The sequence below is a fragment of the Mytilus edulis genome, chromosome 7 (genome assembly GCF_963676685.1).
Source record: "Mytilus edulis chromosome 7, xbMytEdul2.2, whole genome shotgun sequence".
Taxonomy (NCBI): Eukaryota; Metazoa; Mollusca; class Bivalvia; order Mytilida; family Mytilidae; genus Mytilus; species Mytilus edulis.
In genome coordinates, this window is record NC_092350.1 from 18,565,183 (window position 1) to 18,584,646 (window position 19,464).

Sequence of the window (19,464 nt, forward strand, 5' to 3'; positions counted from 1 at the left end):
GTATAACGGTACAACATAAGAACGAACTATAAAAATCAGTTGAAAAAGGCTTACATGTATGTTTCATTAGAATCCGTAATTTTGCTTGGCTTTCCGTATAAAATACAATAGTTAAGGACAGAAATGTAATTAAATGAACTGGATGCTTCTTTTTATAATTCTATAGGGTAATGAAAGCGTTGATCGAGAACATCTTTAATATGAATTGCTTCCGTGAATCATACAACATGTGCCTCAGTCAACACTTTTATGTCTCAATTGAATTTTAAAAAGAAGCTGTCAATTCTTAATTAAATATTGCTGTGACATTGTGTTCCTGTACCTCACATATCTTTTTATTTCCAAAAAAATGTAATGAAGTATACGTATTAATCATATATATAACGCAGGCATGTTGTAAGGTACAGGTGTCATTTGATTAAGTTTTATTAGATAACATAAAATACTCCTATCAAGCGACATATTACATAATGTTAAATCTTTTGTACAATAAAAATATCATCTGATATTGTGTTTACACGATTCTGTACAGTTGTATAGTATATCATTAGTAGCAGAAACACAAATTGTCATTAAAAACAACTTCCTTGTTAACGAATAGTCTTGAAAAACATAGAATTAAAGAGAATGTACCCCTCCAAATATTGAATTTTCTTCTGAATTATCCTATTTAAAAAAAAATCAAATTCCAGGTTTTTCATTAGGCAATTACACATTCTAGACAAAAGACAAACAAATAATATTTTGCCTGTCTTAGACAAGCTATGATTTGCTACTTCTAATTTGTAAAAATGTGCAAGCTAATATTTGTTAAACCAAATTCTGTTCTTTGCTCAAGCTGTTCAGCTGATGCTTAAGCATCACTGATAGATTAAGGACGCATATCTACCATCTTATAAAATATACATACTTGGAGAGATATGTCAATCTTACTTTTCTTGTTTTGCACACTTGCAGTGTTTTCGTCCTCCCTCTTATCTTATATAATTTTGATAACTGAAAAGTAATAAATAACTAAAAAATTGGTTTTTTTCCCAATAGTATTTGTAATGCAGTCTTATAGCTGTCAAGATTATGACATTATGAGATAAGGAAATTTTATTTTTTAACACCAATCGAATGTGTTTGTCAATTCTCTTTCCGAAGTAATTCAGTTAACTGTGAGAGGTTATCAATTAAACATTAATTTTTGCTTTTAAACATTTTGACAGAAAAGGATGTGTTGCCATCACGTCCAAATGTCAGTTTTGTATTTGAATAACACAAAATGATACTTGGAAGGTTTCAATTAACGACAGCAAAACCCAAGAATCAATAATATTTCATTTACATCTAATAAAATATCATTTGTATAATTTTACACTACTAGAGAAAATGGAAGGCTCTTTACGATTTGTTCCTTCAATGGCAATGCATCAATGTGGAAGTCAACACAATACTGTTTATTCGCTTTAGATCTGACATGGTAATTTGCTTCATACGTGTTATCTGAAAGATGCAAAAGCAACGCCATGTCAATGAGCATTCCATGCTTAATCGTGTTTTTTTTTTTTACAAATACCCATGTCAAATCCAGTTTTATTGTTTGTTTGTTCGAAGTTCGTTGTTTTCCTCTTATAGTTGATTTGTTTCCCTTGGTTTAAGTGAATAACCCGGAATTGTTTTCTCGCAATCGATTTATGACTTTTGAACAGCGGTATACTACTGTTCCAAGCTTTCCCATAATTATTCCTTAGTTTCGTTACATTTAACGTAGAAATTATGCAGGATACCCTTTTCTTTTAATGTCCAAATTTTAAAAGAAAATATACCTTTGCCAAACAAAATCTGTACTGCACATTGTAGTTTATAATCCCTATACAATCAACTAAAAGACTCATCAGAAACATGTTTTTTGTTAGAAAGTTGGAATTGAGATATAGAAGAGTGTGTGCAGTAATTACACGCTAATCGTCCTATTTCTGTAAATTATACGGTTGTCTTCTTCATTGTTATAACCGTATTGAAGGCACGGTGAAATCAACTTGTGTGAATTAATCAAATCTGTCGATATAATCAGGAAATAATTGAATGGTACGAAAAGAAGTATCTTATTGGTCATACAGTTATCCCATCATTCCTTACGGTAAACAAATCGATCTTAGAATGACCAAAAAAACTAATTAGTCAGGAACGGTGTATTATACATAAATCTCATTGGTGGATAGCTTTAATTGAGATTCGTTAGACGTTTTTAAGATAAGTCTAGCCTATGTATTGGCATGTGATATTTATAGCAAATTAAAGAAAACAAAGTGAGCGGAATGAATTAGCCAAGTCTGTCGATTTCTTTAAAGGACGGAGTTAATCTCAATTAGGACCAGTTCTCATTAAGAAGAAGCTGCAATTCACTTGACAAATGAAGCTTTTTTTGTTGTTGATTATAAAACACGTTTGTATTACTAAGTAGATGTAAATCAGGTACTTTGACTCGTTCAACTGGGAGCTTAATTCAAGAGCAAATCGTCAGACCTTACATCTTAGTAAATGACAAATTAGTTATGACAAGAAGAAAAACAGAAAGGTGCCATGTAATTGAAAATCAGAATGTCAAGAAACAGTAAGAGTACAACGTGATAACCGACCGTCCAAGGGCTGTATAGCCAGTCAAGGTCGTTAAAAACTTCCATTTGTTGTGTACAACGTGATGAGAGAATGATGACACTTCTCTAACAGTGTTGTCGAACTAGTGGTAGAAAATTTGTAAAATTCATCTGTCGATTTTGTTTTTAATATACGTGAAAGATCATAGCTGATACCAAATATTGCAAATGAATATCGCCATAAACACCTACACAGCCACAACAAAAAAAAATTTAAAAATAAATAAGGATGTTAGTTTTCTAGCTTGAATTGTTTTACATTGTCTTATCGGGACCTATTATAGCTGACTATGCGGTATGGGTTTTGCTCATTGTTGAAGGCCGTACGATGACCTATAGTTGTTAATGTCTGTGTCATTTTGGTCTTTTGCGGATAGTTGTCTCATTGGCAATCATACCACATCTTCTTTTTTATAAGTAGAATTAAAACAACAAAAATACACAAAAACGTTAAAAACAAATGCAGTAAGGAATGTGGCAATTGTTTTCCATTCGTTTGATGATGTGTTTGAGCTTTTAATTTTGCCATTTGAGTTCGGTATTTTTGTTATATTACTTTTGATTGAATAAACTAATATATCCCTTCCTATACATATATTTGATGATTCGAAAGGATAACAATTATCCGCATATATATATATATATGTCTGCGAAGTCTAATTATAATAACGCATATGTACATAAGACTGCAGTTTTCTCTGTAAAAGATGGGAGACCCTTTATTTGATAAAGATTTAATATGTTCTTTACTTAGGTATCGATATAAAAATAAAATATATAAACACCATACAACGAAAAGTAGATCAGAAAGTAGAAAAAAGTAAAATCACAAAAATACTGAACTTAGAGGAAGATCAATTTGGAAAGTCCATAATCAATGTCGTTATTTGTAGTTGAAGTACATTGTATTAGTTTCAGCCATCCTAAAACTGACATTTTTAATACATGTATAGTTAATTATCCATAAAAATGGTATATGGTGTTACAAAAAAAAATGCAAAGTGTTAAATTATTTTTATGTCTTTTTGCGTTTGATATTAATATTTCAACTATTCGGAATTTTTCTATACCACTGCTGGTAGAGTTTTAATTCCCCGAGGGTATCACCCACCCAGTAGTCAGCACTTCTGTGTTGACTTGAGTTATCATTGAATATGTTCATAATTCTAAAACTGTTAACAAAACTTTTAAAGTTTTAAAATACTAAGACTTTTCTTCCTCAGGAATATATTACCTTAGCTGTATTTGGCCAATTTTTTAGCAATGTTTGGTCCTCAATGCTCTTCATTTTGTACTTTATTTGGCCTTTTTAATATATTTTGATTCGAGCGTCACTGATGATTCTTTTCTAGACGAAACGCACGCCTGGTGTTAATATTAAACTTCAATCCTGGCATTTATGATGAATTTATCAACAAAAACGAGTTCATTGATAACAAATGTATGTGTTGGAATTACTGATGGGTAAATGGACATTTTAGAGACTAACATTTACAATACAAAAGTTATATCGAAGAAGAGCCATTCAGAAGCGTTTTGAGGTGGTGACCTACATTTTGGACGCATAGAAATGAAGATTTGAAAACTAACGCAAAATCAAAAAAATATTGCTAATATCCGAACTCGCACTAATCCGAAGGCAATGAGCAATAAACAATACGATATTTTCCTTGAAGGAGGTTGCAATATTTATGAAGTTATAACATATGAAAATCTATATTAGTAAATCAACGTTATGGCTGCGGGTTGATAATTACCTTTGGAACAAACAGTACATCAAAATTGGTATCAACACAGATGCAGTAAAATTGCTTAATTGTTGATAACTTCGTGTTGATTGTCTTGGTTTTGTGCTACCATAATAACTAGCTATGTGTATTTACATTTATATCCTTTTTTCCCAGTCTCTGTGGTATAGTTTCTTCTTTTTATTTATAAATGCGTCACTTGGGAAACGAGTTTCCGATTTAGCTTTGTAACGAACAGAAATTATCAAAAGTCCTATTTGCGGCGGACTTTAACATTTAATTACGTTTTTTAATCACAGACTACCATACCATGACATGAAATGAAACATTTATGTTTTACAAGAAACCATAAGATTCTATTTATGTCACACAGACAGAATTAATATTCAAGACATCAATAATGTTTTTATACCACGTAAAATAAAGATGGTTCAATCCCCGTTATAGGTCTAGACTTGAAAAATCTTAATCTTTTGAAATAATAGAAATTATTTTCTTTCGTAATGTCCTAGACGCAATGGATTACTTTTATCTTAGTTTCTGGTGGGAAAATCTCTCGACATTTGTCATAAATTACATAATGTGTCATAGAAAAATAGCTTTGTTGTAATGAAAAATGGAAAACATAAGGCACAAATATTACTTACACTACAATTTCCCAAAATGGAAACCATTCAGGGAACATCAATGAAATTTGCCAAACCATATTAGAAACATTATACATATGATTCTCAGTCATATCATTTAATTTAATTAAACAGATGGCATAAACCTCTTCAAGCATAGTTTTTTTAGCTGACTATGCGGTATGGGGTTTGCTCATTGTTGGAATCTGTACGATTACCTATAGTTGTTAACTTATAAAATCATTTGCTCTCTGATGGAGAGTGGTAACATTAGCAATCAAAAACTTCTTATTTTTTTTTTACCATAAACTGTTGTTTATTATGTGTTGTGTGTGACTATACGATTAAAATACAACCCATTTGTTCACGGTTCGCTTTCAGGTTGTTTGCTTCTCTGGAACAGTAATTGAATGAGGTTATAAATGTATTCAAATCTGTCTATGGATATTGTATTGCTTGGTTAACTTCTACCAACTTCAAATTAAATATTTTGAGAGAGAACATCACACAAGTAAAAAATAAAAAATAAAAAGATATATCAATTCTTTGCTTTACCGCCGATGACAAATAGTCCATGTATGTTTAGAACGATCAGAGACTATAAATCAACGTTGACATGGAATATACGTGTACAACAATTAGACAGCAACCCAACCACACAACAACCAACAAGACATTTAAAGGTAACCGAATGTAAAGTATATATCAAACTCTAACAATATACGACGAAAAATTAAAATTTTTGCGGTCGTATAAAAAGCTTAGGGATAACAACAAATTAAATATAAAAATAACAGACTATAAAAAAAAATCATTAACACATAATTCCCTGAAGGACATGTATATTTGTTTTAAATAAATTAATAAAAACAGCACTTCAAAGATTATCATTGTAAAGAATAATTTTCGTTATACGTCAGCTACATATAAAGGATCTATAGATATGTAACTCGAGTGTAATTTTATATATATATTTGAACTCTGTAGCGTTTAATAGTTCCAAAGAGGATACGATATTTTCCACACCATCTTATCAATATGTAACTATGTACGCAAATACATTAATATGGAATGTTTATCCATTCAGATTTCATCACGGCACTTATGGAGAAATCCAAAGATTCATAAGCAATACGATATCATTAGATTTTAAAAGAAATATTCAATATTCAATTGTATCTGCTGACAAGGCTCCCAGCAATATGTTTCATTGTTAGATAACACATTAGGTTTACCACTTGATTCATCATGGCTTTGATAGTAAAGGGTTTTTTTTAACTTGAAAATCATAAATTATATAAACACACGAATATACTGGTATCCAAAAAAATAGAAAATTGTTGATAATATAATGATTATTTCTTATCTTGGCATTAATGTCATTACTGATAAGAATGACATCAATTATCTCAATTTATGACAATTTGTCTAATATTGCCCCACATATTTTGTTGATAAAACCCTCATGTACAGATGTAATGTGATAGATTTATCACAAAGAGCTACACTCATATCACAGCTCGTGGTTGAGTAGAACTTTGGTTCAAGATAGAACCTTTTCTCTTATATCAATATGCGCGTTACTTCTTTACATTATAAATGAAGCACACTCTTACAAAAACGCACGTAAACGCAAATGGCAATACTAGTATACCGCTACCGCTGTGCAATACTCATGAATCGATTACGCGAAATCAAATTCGGGTTACAAACTAAATTCGGGTTACAAACTAAAACCGAGGATACACATCAACTGTAAGAGGAAAACAGCAGAACAACAGAAACACTGAACTGCAAAAAAAACCCACCAAAAACGCCAACTTACATAGAAACGGACTATTTATTATCAACTGCAAAAACAAAACAAAAAACAAGATTTTAAAAACACTTTAACTGGTGTTGTTTCTTGAAGAATATGCTACAGTATACGCCAATTTATTATGAGAACTGACAATAATGCCAGAAAAAACTTCGATTCATCAGTCAAAGGGTAAACTTTTAAATAGATGATTTTGCATTGGTGATGACATTTTAATTTATAATTTATTGTAGAATCAGGTGGCATGTCTTATAATACAGGATTGGAAATTTGATGGACATGATTAATGAGTAGACGGCACTCTTACCAAACTATAAAGTGAACACGATGATGACACCATTGGCGTTCCTTATTCGTATAAAAATTATCAGTAGAATATATTCAACATAAAACCACTATTTACAGACATTATTATTTCAATGGTGTTTTTAAGCTTTATTTGCGAACGGTTTGTTTTTTCGTCATCATTCGTTATGCAAATGATTGTTTCTCAGATACAGATTGAAGATAGCACACAATGTTATATTTTATATTCAAAGTAAGTTATTTGTATTAATGTAAAAGTCGTATGTTCCAATAATATGAGTAAAGTTATGAAATACCAAAGGGCAAATCAATAATCGTAAATCAATGTATATGTCGTGTACATTTTATTATTTTGTACAGGTTATTACTTGTACAAAAACTTTGTATGAGTAATTACTTGTACGATGCCATCATACCAGTTATTACCTGTAGATTTCAAAAACACATATGCTCTATGATAACAATTTTTTTTAGGGTTCTACAGAACTCAGAGGTGTCTCGCCTACTTTTGCGGTTAATGGCAGGCTCAACAAAAATGAGTTAAAAAAAAATCAACAAAAATATTCCTTTCGCTACTATCTTTTGATTACAAGAAGCTTCTGTCCAAGTTTGGTGAAAATCCATGATAAGTCCATTTATAAAACGGAAAAAATAATGTTTGTCTTTTACAAATTTACATATGGATACTATCTTATGATCATAAACAACCTTCTGTCCAAGTTTGGTAGACATCCTGAATAGTTTAAGAAAGTCGCGTATCGTACAGAACGGATGTCGAACGTACATCCAACGGACGAGTACCGCATAAAACGGACACCTAACGGAAGCGTACCGGATAAAACGGATGAACAAGATGTACGGAAAAATCAAAGGCGACAATAATAAAACATGTAAATCGCATAAATATTCAAAATGTGTCTGTGTTACTGGTTTTGGTTTGTTCTTCAAAATTCCGCCAAAGGGCAGTGTCTGTCCTGAATATGAACTGCTTGATTGTGAAGACGTGCCTATACTCTAAGATCGATTATGAATAATAAGAATGCATGAACCTTAAGAAATCTGACATACCAATAATTGGCATTTCTGACGCAAAATTTTCAATTGGCATTAATCCGTTTCAGATTCGTTCATCATCCGTTTTATCCGTTATACGTCCGGTAGAAGTCCGTTTCTCATCCGTTCAACATCCGTTTTATCCGTTAAACGTCCGGTAGAAGTCCGTTGGTGAATTTATCTTCCAGACCTCCGACGGATGTATAACGGACACGTAACGGATACAAAACGGAAACGAAACGGACGAGTACCAAACAACCATTAATATATATATAAACCAGTTTGATACGTTTTCCAAAAAACGTCTTTTAGTTTGGGATTATCAAAAAAAAAAGAACGCAGCTTAGAATTGTTAACTATTTTCAAACTGGCTACAAAAACAAATAATCATGATTAATTGATTAAATTTCTTCTTATCTGCATTTGAACTAATATTTCGCCCCACATTGAACAGTGTTACATTTTAAAGTAAACAATCAATGTCAGTTTCTAATTTTTATACAACAAAAATAATATAAAACAATACATCTTTATTAAACAATTAAGCTTTTGGGTTTACGATTGCATTTCTTTTTTTAAAGAAAGCAACTTGTTTATGTATTATTGTCATTTTGTTTATTTTCTTTTGTTACATCTTCTGACACCGGACTCGGACTTCTCTTGAGCTTAATTTTAATGTGCGTATTGTTATGCGTTTACTTTTCTACATTGGCTAAAGGAATAGGGGCAGGGTTGAGATCTCATAAACATGTTTAACCCCGCCGCATTTTTGCGCCTGTCACAAGTCAGGAGCCTGTAGCCTTTGTTAGTCTTGTATGATTTTTTATTTTAGTTTCTTGTGTATAATTCGGAGTTTAGTATGACGTCCATTATCACTGAACTAGTATACATATTTTTAAGGGGCCAACTGAAGGACGCCTCCGGATGCGGGAGTTTCTCGCTACATTGAAGACCCATTGGTGGCCATCGGCTGTTGTCTGCTCTATGGTCGGGTTGTTGTCACTTTGACACATTCCCCATTTCCTTTCTCCAATATTCACTCATCTGTATTCTCTTTCATTCATACCTCTTTCAATCAAACATATAAATAAATTACGTTTATGTTCAAGGGCTTTCGTGGGTCTCTTTACGTTTAACAGCACATGCATTTACGACCATGTAAACCTTTCTAGATAAAGAAAGATATTAATAAAATGCATCGATGCAAAATATTAATACCAAGCAAATCAATTACAAGTCAAATTGATTGCATGTTCCATGAATTAAGTGAACTATATATATACAGACTTATCGATAAAAATATATTTTACAATTTTGCATTATCTTTCTTTTTGCTCTTGAATTTAAAATAAGCCATTATATTTTTTTTCAATCTGAATTGTCTGCGTTGACATTAATAACACGACATGTTTTTGTCTTGATAAAAAGCTACATGAAGATCTCTTCACAACACTTCATTTTTGTAGTCATCTGTTAATGCATTGTACGAAATTGTGGACATGAGCGCAAACACTTCCTGACTTTTAACTAACAAGAATGTGTCCCCAGTACACGGATGCCCCATCCGCACTATCATTTTCTATGTTCAGTGGACCGTGAAAATGGGGTTAAATCTCTAATTTGGAATTAAAATTAGAAAGATCATATCATACAGAACATATATACTAAGTTTCAAGTTGATTGGACTTCAACTTCATCAAAAACTACCTCGACCAAAAACTTTAACCTGACATGGGACAGACGGACGAACGGACGAACGAACGAACAGACGGACGCACAGACCAGAAAACATAATGCCCATAAATGGGGCATAAAAATGTGGATTAACGATAAATAAATGAATACTTTTCTATAGAAACAAAACTTTGAATTCAGAAGACACGTATTGTAGTAAAATTCTAATTTAACTTTGTAGCTAGACATTTCCCTTCGTATGTAGCTTTTTGGGGCCTCTGTGGCCGAGTTTTCTAAGGAGTTACTTAGTCTACTGTAATCACTATAGCCAGTCAACACTGAGGTTGTGAGTTCGAACCACACTCATGCGGGTGCACTCGACTTCAATCTTTATTGACTAGGATTGTCAGTTTTCCTATCGAAGGTCGGTGGTTTTCTCCGGGCATTCCGGCTTCTTCCACCAATAAAAACTGTCCGCCAAGAAACAGCCTAAATGCGGTGCTTAAAAGTGGCGTTAAAACACCAAATATCAAATCAATCGTACGTAGCTTTCTTTTTCTAATGTTCCCTAAGTATATTTAGTGACTAATATCGTTACTTCTTGTTCCTACAAACTTATCATCGGTCAATCATGAATATACATTCAATTGATAAATCAGAATTTTTCAATATCTATCTTGCAGATCACATCAAAGCTTAGAATAGAGAGAGAGACGTAATAGTGACCGATTAATTTATATAGATGTGGCATTATTTCATATCAGTTGAGAATAAGCTTCTCGTATTGGATAAAAAGGGGTCACATGACATTCATTATTCCTCAGTAATAAATTCCAGCGGTCATTAACAGAACAAAACGGACCAGAAAACCGGTCATTAACGAATTTTTACATGATAGTGACCGGTGGGGCGTGGCTTCCGTCTGTTAAAGACCGTTGGGGCGTGGTTTATCTGTTAATGACCGGTGGGGCGTGGTTTCTCTGTTTGGAGAGATGTCCCTTTAAATTTTCCTGTTTTCAATATAATAATTATATTACGTTGTTGAATTGTTTACCATATGTTTTGGTAAATTCTAAAATTATAGAGAACTTGATTAAGTATTCATATACTGAAAAATTGCACTATAAAAATGAATGGCATTATTTCTACGACTGGTTTTCCCTCTTTGTCATAAAAATCGTACAACTACTCAAGTTTGCTTTGGACATTTTGAATTTATGAAAATTTTCAAAAACATGGTTTCTCAATGAAATAAACATAATAGTTCTTGAATAACTGGTCATTATCGTGATATATGGACTGTCCTGTGGGCATTCCATATATCACGATAATGACCAGTTATTCAAGGACTATTATATAATTCTTCCGCTAAGATTAGAAACAGGACGTTTTGTTGGTGAGCCAGAATACCAACGGATATGTAGAATGTGCGACTCCGGACATGTTGAAAATGAACTACACTTTCTGATTGAATGCCAATTTTACAATGGACTACGTAATCAATTATTCTCTGAAATTTGAATAACAGTGAAAAGTTAAATTTATTATTGTCAGAATATCCTCGAAAAACAGCTCGATCCTTAGAACATTCATTAACAAAACGCAGACAACACTTATATTTAAATAATTAACATGTATATAAAATTCCTGATGACAATCTGAATTAATACTATAGTATCTATTTGAAGTGACTTATCTGAAGGTCCATTGGGCCGGGTGTAATTTAAGGTAGCACAATACAAAGATTTTTCATCCCAAATCAGACATCTTTAAACTGATGTAATTCCACTCATCTTTCTTTAAATTTCATAAATGAGGTACCAAAAGAAAGAAGAAAGATTAATCTTTCAAATTGTGATAATTTCATTATGACATAATTATTACATAATTAATTATTATGTAATTAGTTGCTTTATTGCGATGTCCACACTTGAATGAATTTAGCTTCTTTGTTATCCATAGCATCCTGAAATATTTTATAGATTCTTGCACAACACAGTTTGACCTCCAAAACTGTTTCTCAGATTTTTCCTATTGTATTTCATTCTCTCATAAATCTTCAATGAAGTTTGCAACATCAATTCATAAGAGTCCACTAAATTCAATTGGGTATAAAATTTGTTCTATTGATGTTTTGGGAAATCTGAGACATAGTTTTGGAGGTCAAGCTGTGTTGTACAAGAATCTATAAAATATTTTGGGATGCTATGAAGAACAAAGAGGCTAAATTCATTCAAGTGTGAACATCACAATATAGCAACTAATTACATAATAATTTAAAATTATGTAATGATTATGTCATAATGAAATTATCACACTTTGAAAGATAAATCTTTCTTCTTTCTTTTGGTACCTCATTTATAAAATATAAAGAAGGATGAAATGAATTACATCAGTTTAAAGATGTCTGATTGGGAATGAAAAAATCTTTGTATTGTGCTACCTTAATTGAAATATTTCAATATTGTACATAATTTGTTATACACAATGCCACTATAATAAACATATTTGTATTGTATTGTATTGTATATGTTTTCTTTATTCTTTTAATTTTGTAGTTGTTTTGAAATGAAGATGCAGGTTTGTGTAATATGTTGAGAGTAGACTTAAATCAGCCTTTCATGTACGACCTTCACATTTATTCTAAATACAACCAATCAATGAGTCGACAGAGCTGCCAAATTTATAATCGTATATACTCCAATGTAATTTCTTTTTAATGCACTATCAGAACACATAATCTAGTTTCAATTTGCAAGTTATGTCCCCAGAAATGGTATATATTGTACAAGACTAGTTCTAATTCTCCCTGAAGATTTGTAAACTAATCAATCAGCCCTACTTGTTGTATTAAATTCTGCAGGTAATCTATTTCAATGTTTTATTTTGTATTTATTATCCCTTTTAGTAACAGAATTGGCATTTTCAATTTAGAAGCAAGAAATTAAGAGAATCATATTGAGAAACTAAGTAGAATGTTTGTCCCATAGCACTCTTATCTCTTTGATTTATGTCAAATCAACTGTAAACCACTATTTGACAGTGGAAATAACACATCAATTCAACGGAGGATTGACAACAACAATTATTGATCGTTTGACAAATTATCAAATTATTAGGATTAGCTATAAAATGGAATATAGGATGATGTGACGACGGCATGAGTCTGCAATTGTCATATAACATACAACGACCTATAGTGGTAATACCTACACACGTATGTAAAACAATGACCGTTTCAACACTTAGATGTATAAAAAGGTATCGTCGATTTATAACGATAATACAAGGTCATTTCATTTTTTTTGTTCGCAGTACTCAATTTGATGGTAAGAAAGGTAACTTTCCTTGCCCTTGGTATGAAAAGTAACTTTGACATCACTTTATTGATAATATTAACGTTACTTTTCCATTTCCTTTATTCTAAGACATTTTGTAATTTGAACGAACAATCTCATTACCTTATCAGTGGTTTGCACATTTTCAGAGTAACTCTCATATCGTTATGAACATTTTCAGAGTAACTCTCATATCGTTATGAACATTTTTAGAGTAACTCTCTTATCGTTGTTTTTATCAGACGAACTTCTTTACCAAAATACAGAGTTTATCACTTGAAGTGTACATAATTCTAGATGCAGGCAGTGAATAAAATGAAAAATAAAAGAAAGTTGTTTGGTTAAAGTTAAGTAATTCTTTACTGCTTCCGTGGTTGCAATAGATTTTCTTTTCCTTTCAATCAATTTTCCTTTTTCATTTCTATTTTATTGAATTATCATTCAGTTTCAAACCAATAACCTTCTGTTTTATAAATATTACATTTTATGGAATCGAACAATTCATCAACGGAGGGAAGAAAGATTTATATGATTTCATTTACAACGGCGTAGTTGAACATTGAAAAAAATCAACGTTTTTCGGTTTTCTTAGCGTGTATAAAGAAAGTTTTAAAGCTATTCCAGGAAGATAATTATGGAATTCGGCAGTAGTAAATGTCATGCTTTCCGTACAAATATATTTATCGACTGATTTCTTAAGATTTCACTTTAAAATATCAACATTCGTCGTTTTAATTCTTGAAATCCTACAACTACATGGGCTATCGTTGCTCTATTTTGCTGGTATGACAACATAAAAGTTAGCTTGATATATTTATTTGATAAGATAAATTTAAAATAATTGTGCATCAAATATCATAATGGATATATAAAATAAAACTATATCAGGACGAACTATTGGAATAAAGTTTAAGATAGGTATAAATATCCTTATAGAGTAAATCAACTGAACCACATATAGTTCGAAATAGAAACCTGCGTCGACAACTCTGCTGGTTGATTATCAGTCCCCAAGGATATCTTGCTTATGCTCAGTAGTCAGTACTTCGGTACTTACATGATTTATAACAATTCTTTTTAAAATTACCCGTTTATAAATTCTAAATTATAAAGGAACTATATAGGTTTCAACACCCCCAGGCAAGGTTGGCCTTAGGTAGATTATTTTTGGTTACCATGGTTTCGATTTTTATAAATCCTTGGCTTTCAAATTTTTGGCTTTGAACGTTCCTAATGAAGATAAATCCAGAAAAGCGTTTCGGACGCATACAATTTATTTATTCTATCTTACATGTATCTACTAGAAATTGAACAGACCATATGAAATTTGAGCTTTTTTGTTCTATAGGACTTCAATACTGAACTAATCAGCAGTACAAAATGTAAATACTTGTTATTTAGTTATCCTTATAATCACTACGTTTTTCTTTTCGTAAATACTTTGAATACAAGATCGAATATCGTTGAAAAGAAAAGCCAGGATGATCGTGAGGTTAACTGAATAACAAGTAAAAATTATATTTACAGTTTTTCTGTTGGTTTACTCTACATATTATTTGCTGAACTAAAATCAAATTGATCTTTAACGGACCTGTCGATCGTGTAGTAAATGAGTGGGTTTGTGTAACAGTCTGGTTTTACTCAGAGCTGTATTTTATAATCGACTTTTGCCATGTCATATTGCATGTTTCCACTCACAACAAAACGCAACTAATTTGCAATCTATTAAAATCGTATTTCCCTGAATTTAATAATGCGTTTAATTACATGTAAAGGGAATATCTGAAGTGATTTATGGTATATTTTAAAAGTAATATTCAATTTAATAAGGCAATATCATATATCAGCAAAAAAAATAAAAATTGCCATGCTAATCTAATTTAAACCGCATTCGTTTTTAAATTGAATTGGGATAATTGATGTAATTGTATATATGGAGAATTATCATTAACTTATGATCGATGGGTTAAATGAATGATTGAATCAGAAATACGCTAGTTTTCATCCAGATATACTCAACTATTCATCAAATGCCAATATATTTTTAAATATAATTGAACAAATCACTGATTCTCCTGAGATGGCAAGCCAGGATAGATGACTGTATTTTTGTAGTGACGACTTCGACAAGACAGAATATTATGTGACAGTGTCGAGTTTAACAAGCCAGGATACAGGCCTATCGTGGAATAGAAACTAGTATCACATTTTAACAACTTAACAGTATAAATGACAAAAAAATATATTTTGGTCAAATATTCTCGCATCACCTGTGTTTATGTCAATGTTGATAAAATAAGGTGGCAGAATTTTGAAAATCTTTTATTATTGAGGAAAGTGGAATTGGGCTTGCTTTTTCAGGTTGCTTATGACGTCATTCATGAGAGTTTTAATGATTTGTATATGTCATTTTGTGAAACATGGTTTATGCATTAGTTGAAATAAGGCTGAAATTAGCTTTCAGTAACCGAGGTATTATGAGATATTTTTGTCTTGTGGCGCTGAGTGTATGTATGCCGATTTGACGCAGGAGATAAGACATTTACAACTAAATTTTACAGTATGTTTTGTCAGCGTCCTTAGTAAGGAGGGAGGGTTAAATTCTCATAGAAATGTTTAGTTCTGTCATATATATATTAAATTCATGACGTCATATACATTCTAATACATGTTTCTATAGTTAAGTTTGTGTAGATTTCAAGTAAAAAGTCATTTTAAAAGTGAAGAAAGTCGAGATCTTTTGAGATCCCGAAAGTTAATATGTTTATAGTTATAATAAAGAGAACAGAAACATTCGATTCTTGTTTCATATTCGTACTTAGCAAATTGTTTTTTGTTAGAGCAATATGAGATATTCTTGAAATAAACACGAAGCTATCGACAGACTTATTGTCCACAGACAAGTGTCAAGAAATATCGGAAATAATTTGTTTACACGCAACATTTCCTGATAGTCCATGTCTTGTTTGTATAAGAAGTCAAAACCATTAAATGACTGAAAACTTAATGTTTTGCAGCTTTTATGGCAGACTCATATGTAAAACACAATTGATAATGATTTTTATTATATTAGTGATGTGTTTAAGGGCCTCTAGTATCGAACGAATTGTTTCCTTAAATAATTTGTTTTCAAAGAGGAAGACTAAAACAATTGTCATTGTATTATTAGTAACATTTAAAACTAGACTTAAATTCGATTGTTAAATAATTTCCCGTTTAAAATGTCTGTTCATTATCCTTTAAATTGCGGATTCAAAGGTCGACAGTTTACTTAAGCTGTGAAATTATTTGACAATCGATATTTCTAGTCTCCAAATTGAATGTTATACATCTCCAATCAATTTCTATACAGACAGTAACGAGTTTATATTTGTGCAAACATTAATTACATAGAGTTTTAATGTAGTACCGAATAGTTTTTAGGTTCCTTGCTAACTTAGTCCATTCCAAAAAAAAGGGCATATCAATAAAGAGATAGGAAAGCAATATTTTGCATTTTTTAAATTAATCAGTTGATTACTTATTTGTAGAGAGGTCAAGATATGTACACCACAAACAACATTAACCATTTACAGTTAAAGCTACCTTTAGGTTACTCTCGAGTGCATCTTCACTTATTTATAAGCTTGGTTTGTGTTTTTTAGGGGACGATCATCCACGTGAAAGACTTTTTGAAGCTGTATGTAGACTTCAAGGAAACATGCATGTAACACTTTTTGGTTGTTATATCAAATTTCTGACTAGACTGTCCATGTGGGAAAAAATATTTTCAGAAAAAAATTTAAAAAATCAAGAAATATGGTTTTAATTATTCATATTTGTCGTTTTTTTTTATGCAGGACATATTATCCATGATAATGGGTGCGGTGTTAATATAAATCTAGAGGACAAAAAAAACCAACCTGCAAAATAGAAGAAGCTAGAGTAAAAATATGTACACAAGGTTTAAGACTTTAACAAATATAATACATGTAACATTTCCTGGCATTGAAAAGAAGGACAGCACCCCATTAGAACATCATATCAGTTTAAAGTTTTTCTATGATACTTGTTAGACCAAGAAGACTTTAACTTTTTCTGTCTTTTACATGTTATGATAGATTAAGCTAGTGAGTGATAAATAATCAGCTTTAAATAGAAGTTGTGCTGTACAATAAGCACAGTTTAAAATGTATTTTCAGCACATATATACTGTAGTTTTATTAACCGGATTTTTGTGACAAAAATGTCGGTTATTGATTTGGGGATGTACGGCGGTCGGGAGGGCGGCAACCAATGTTGTCCGTGCATTTACTCATGAAACGTTCAACCAAAACTTTCAAATTTTAATATGTTGATACTGATGACAAAATGGAGGTCAAATTTGATATTGACGATTTTCACTTTCACCGTTCATCAGTTATGTTTCTTGTGATATTGCCAGGACACAAATAAATGTTAATAAATCCGGTTTGCTGTCGTTGTGACAGCCTCTTGTTTCGACTATCAGAAAAGTATTACACAACATTGACAGTTTGTTTTATTCCCGCCAAAACTATATGCCAATGCATAAGAAGGTAAGTCGTGGCTACACCTGTTTATAAATGACAAAAATATGTTTCGCGAGGTTTTCTTAAAATTACTTAATAAAATAAATATTTATGAAATGCAGTTGTTTTATTGTAAATCAGACATTAGTTACTAGTAATCGTTTCTACGCGTCGTTTTGATGCATAAATTGAGCAGAGACTCTCTGGGTCCATGTTTTGAAATATCACATGTCTGTTGAAATCAGGTTACGAGTTGTTGGAATGGTGTTTGCTTAATTAACGTCAAGAAAAATCATGTTATACAGGTCTAAGACAAGAACAAAATTAATCATTGAGACAGTATGTATGTTCTGCATGGTAGTTCGACCAGGATGAAGGGCTGGAAGTTTTCACTGGGAAATGTGGTTATGATTGAAAAGGGTAGAAATGTTGCCATGCAATAGGCCATCTATAGACACCTAAATAGTTGATGTAGCGATTCTTCAATGGGTTCATATTATGGAACTATCCCTTTGAGGCATATAGTTTAGCATCCACATTCCGACTTGACGTGGCTGCGAATTTACATGTCCCGCAAACCTAAACGGACACCCGAGTATAGCAAAGGTTTTACGATGGTAACGGGATAAGTCCATGTGACCATAGTTATGTAACCAAGGCAACCCTATGGTTTGTTATTGATGAGTTACGAATATGCAGTGCGATCATTTGTTTACAATTAGCTCAACCAAGGTTTAAGTTAAAGCGGCAAAATAGTTTACAACAAACATAACTGGAATTGAGCTGCGGAATCTACATAAAAAATAAGAGTTTCTACATGTCATTTAATATACAAAGAGTAGAAAGAAAGTTACATGAATGTACTGATCTTGATGGAGCTGGGAAGGGATACATATATCATATACTTAACTATTTGAAATAGTTACACGGAAATCCGGACGTCCGGATATATTCCCATTTCTAATATTTTAAATAGCACTGATATAAAGATAAAAAAAAAAAGGTTATAGTAAAATCTTATGTGAAGGTTGTTGCTCTTAAGTATAATTAAAATTGACGATATTTATAAATCATTGGGTATAAATTTTATGTAAAATTGACTAGTATATATATGCAGATTAGAACCTTGCATATAAGATATTTATAAAGAATATCCAGTAATATAAGAATAAGAAGATGTGGTGGGATTGCCAATTAGAATACTCTCAAACCAGAGACCAACTGACGAAGAAGGTTAGCAACTATATATGCGGCCTTCTTCAATGATCTTCAATGAGCAAATCTCATACCGCATAGCGATAAATCAAATCCCGAAATGTCAAATGGAAAACACTTCAAACGAGATAAATTACGGCCTTATTTATGTACAAACAATATATATATATAATGCTAGTAGTCTGTTAAATAGCAAATGAATATATATGTAGTCTTTGGCCTTTAAAACGTCAATTCCTCAGAAAAAAAACCGACATTTGAAATTAAAGATTCAATAGCCATGCAACTTGTACGATTCGCTCGTGTATGTAACAATGTTTTAGATTTTAACGAGAGAAATTTATGTATTACTGAAAAATTATTACACCAGGGTTTTCGATATCACAAACTAGTCAAAACATTTACTAAATTTTATCATCGGTATAAAGACATTATTCGTAAATATAGCTCAACATGCAGACTTTTAATACGTTCAGGTATTTCACATCCAATTTTTTATGGTAATATTCTTTAT

At 31.6% G+C, this 19,464-nt stretch overlaps 1 protein-coding gene across 4 annotated transcripts in view; it reads right to left on the reverse strand.

Annotated features, from left to right (window-relative positions):
* The window catches only part of LOC139480921 (putative ammonium transporter 1), a 130,946-nt gene that overhangs the window by 109,801 nt on the left and 1,681 nt on the right, over nucleotides 1–19,464 (reverse strand). For 2 of the 4 annotated variants that reach the window (XM_071263879.1, XM_071263877.1), the window contains exon 2: nucleotides 911–996. The exons of the other annotated variants lie outside the window; for them this stretch is intronic. The gene's annotated coding sequence lies outside the window, so the exon portion shown is untranslated. The remainder of the gene's footprint in view (nucleotides 1–910; nucleotides 997–19,464) is intronic. 4 annotated transcript variants of the gene reach the window in all.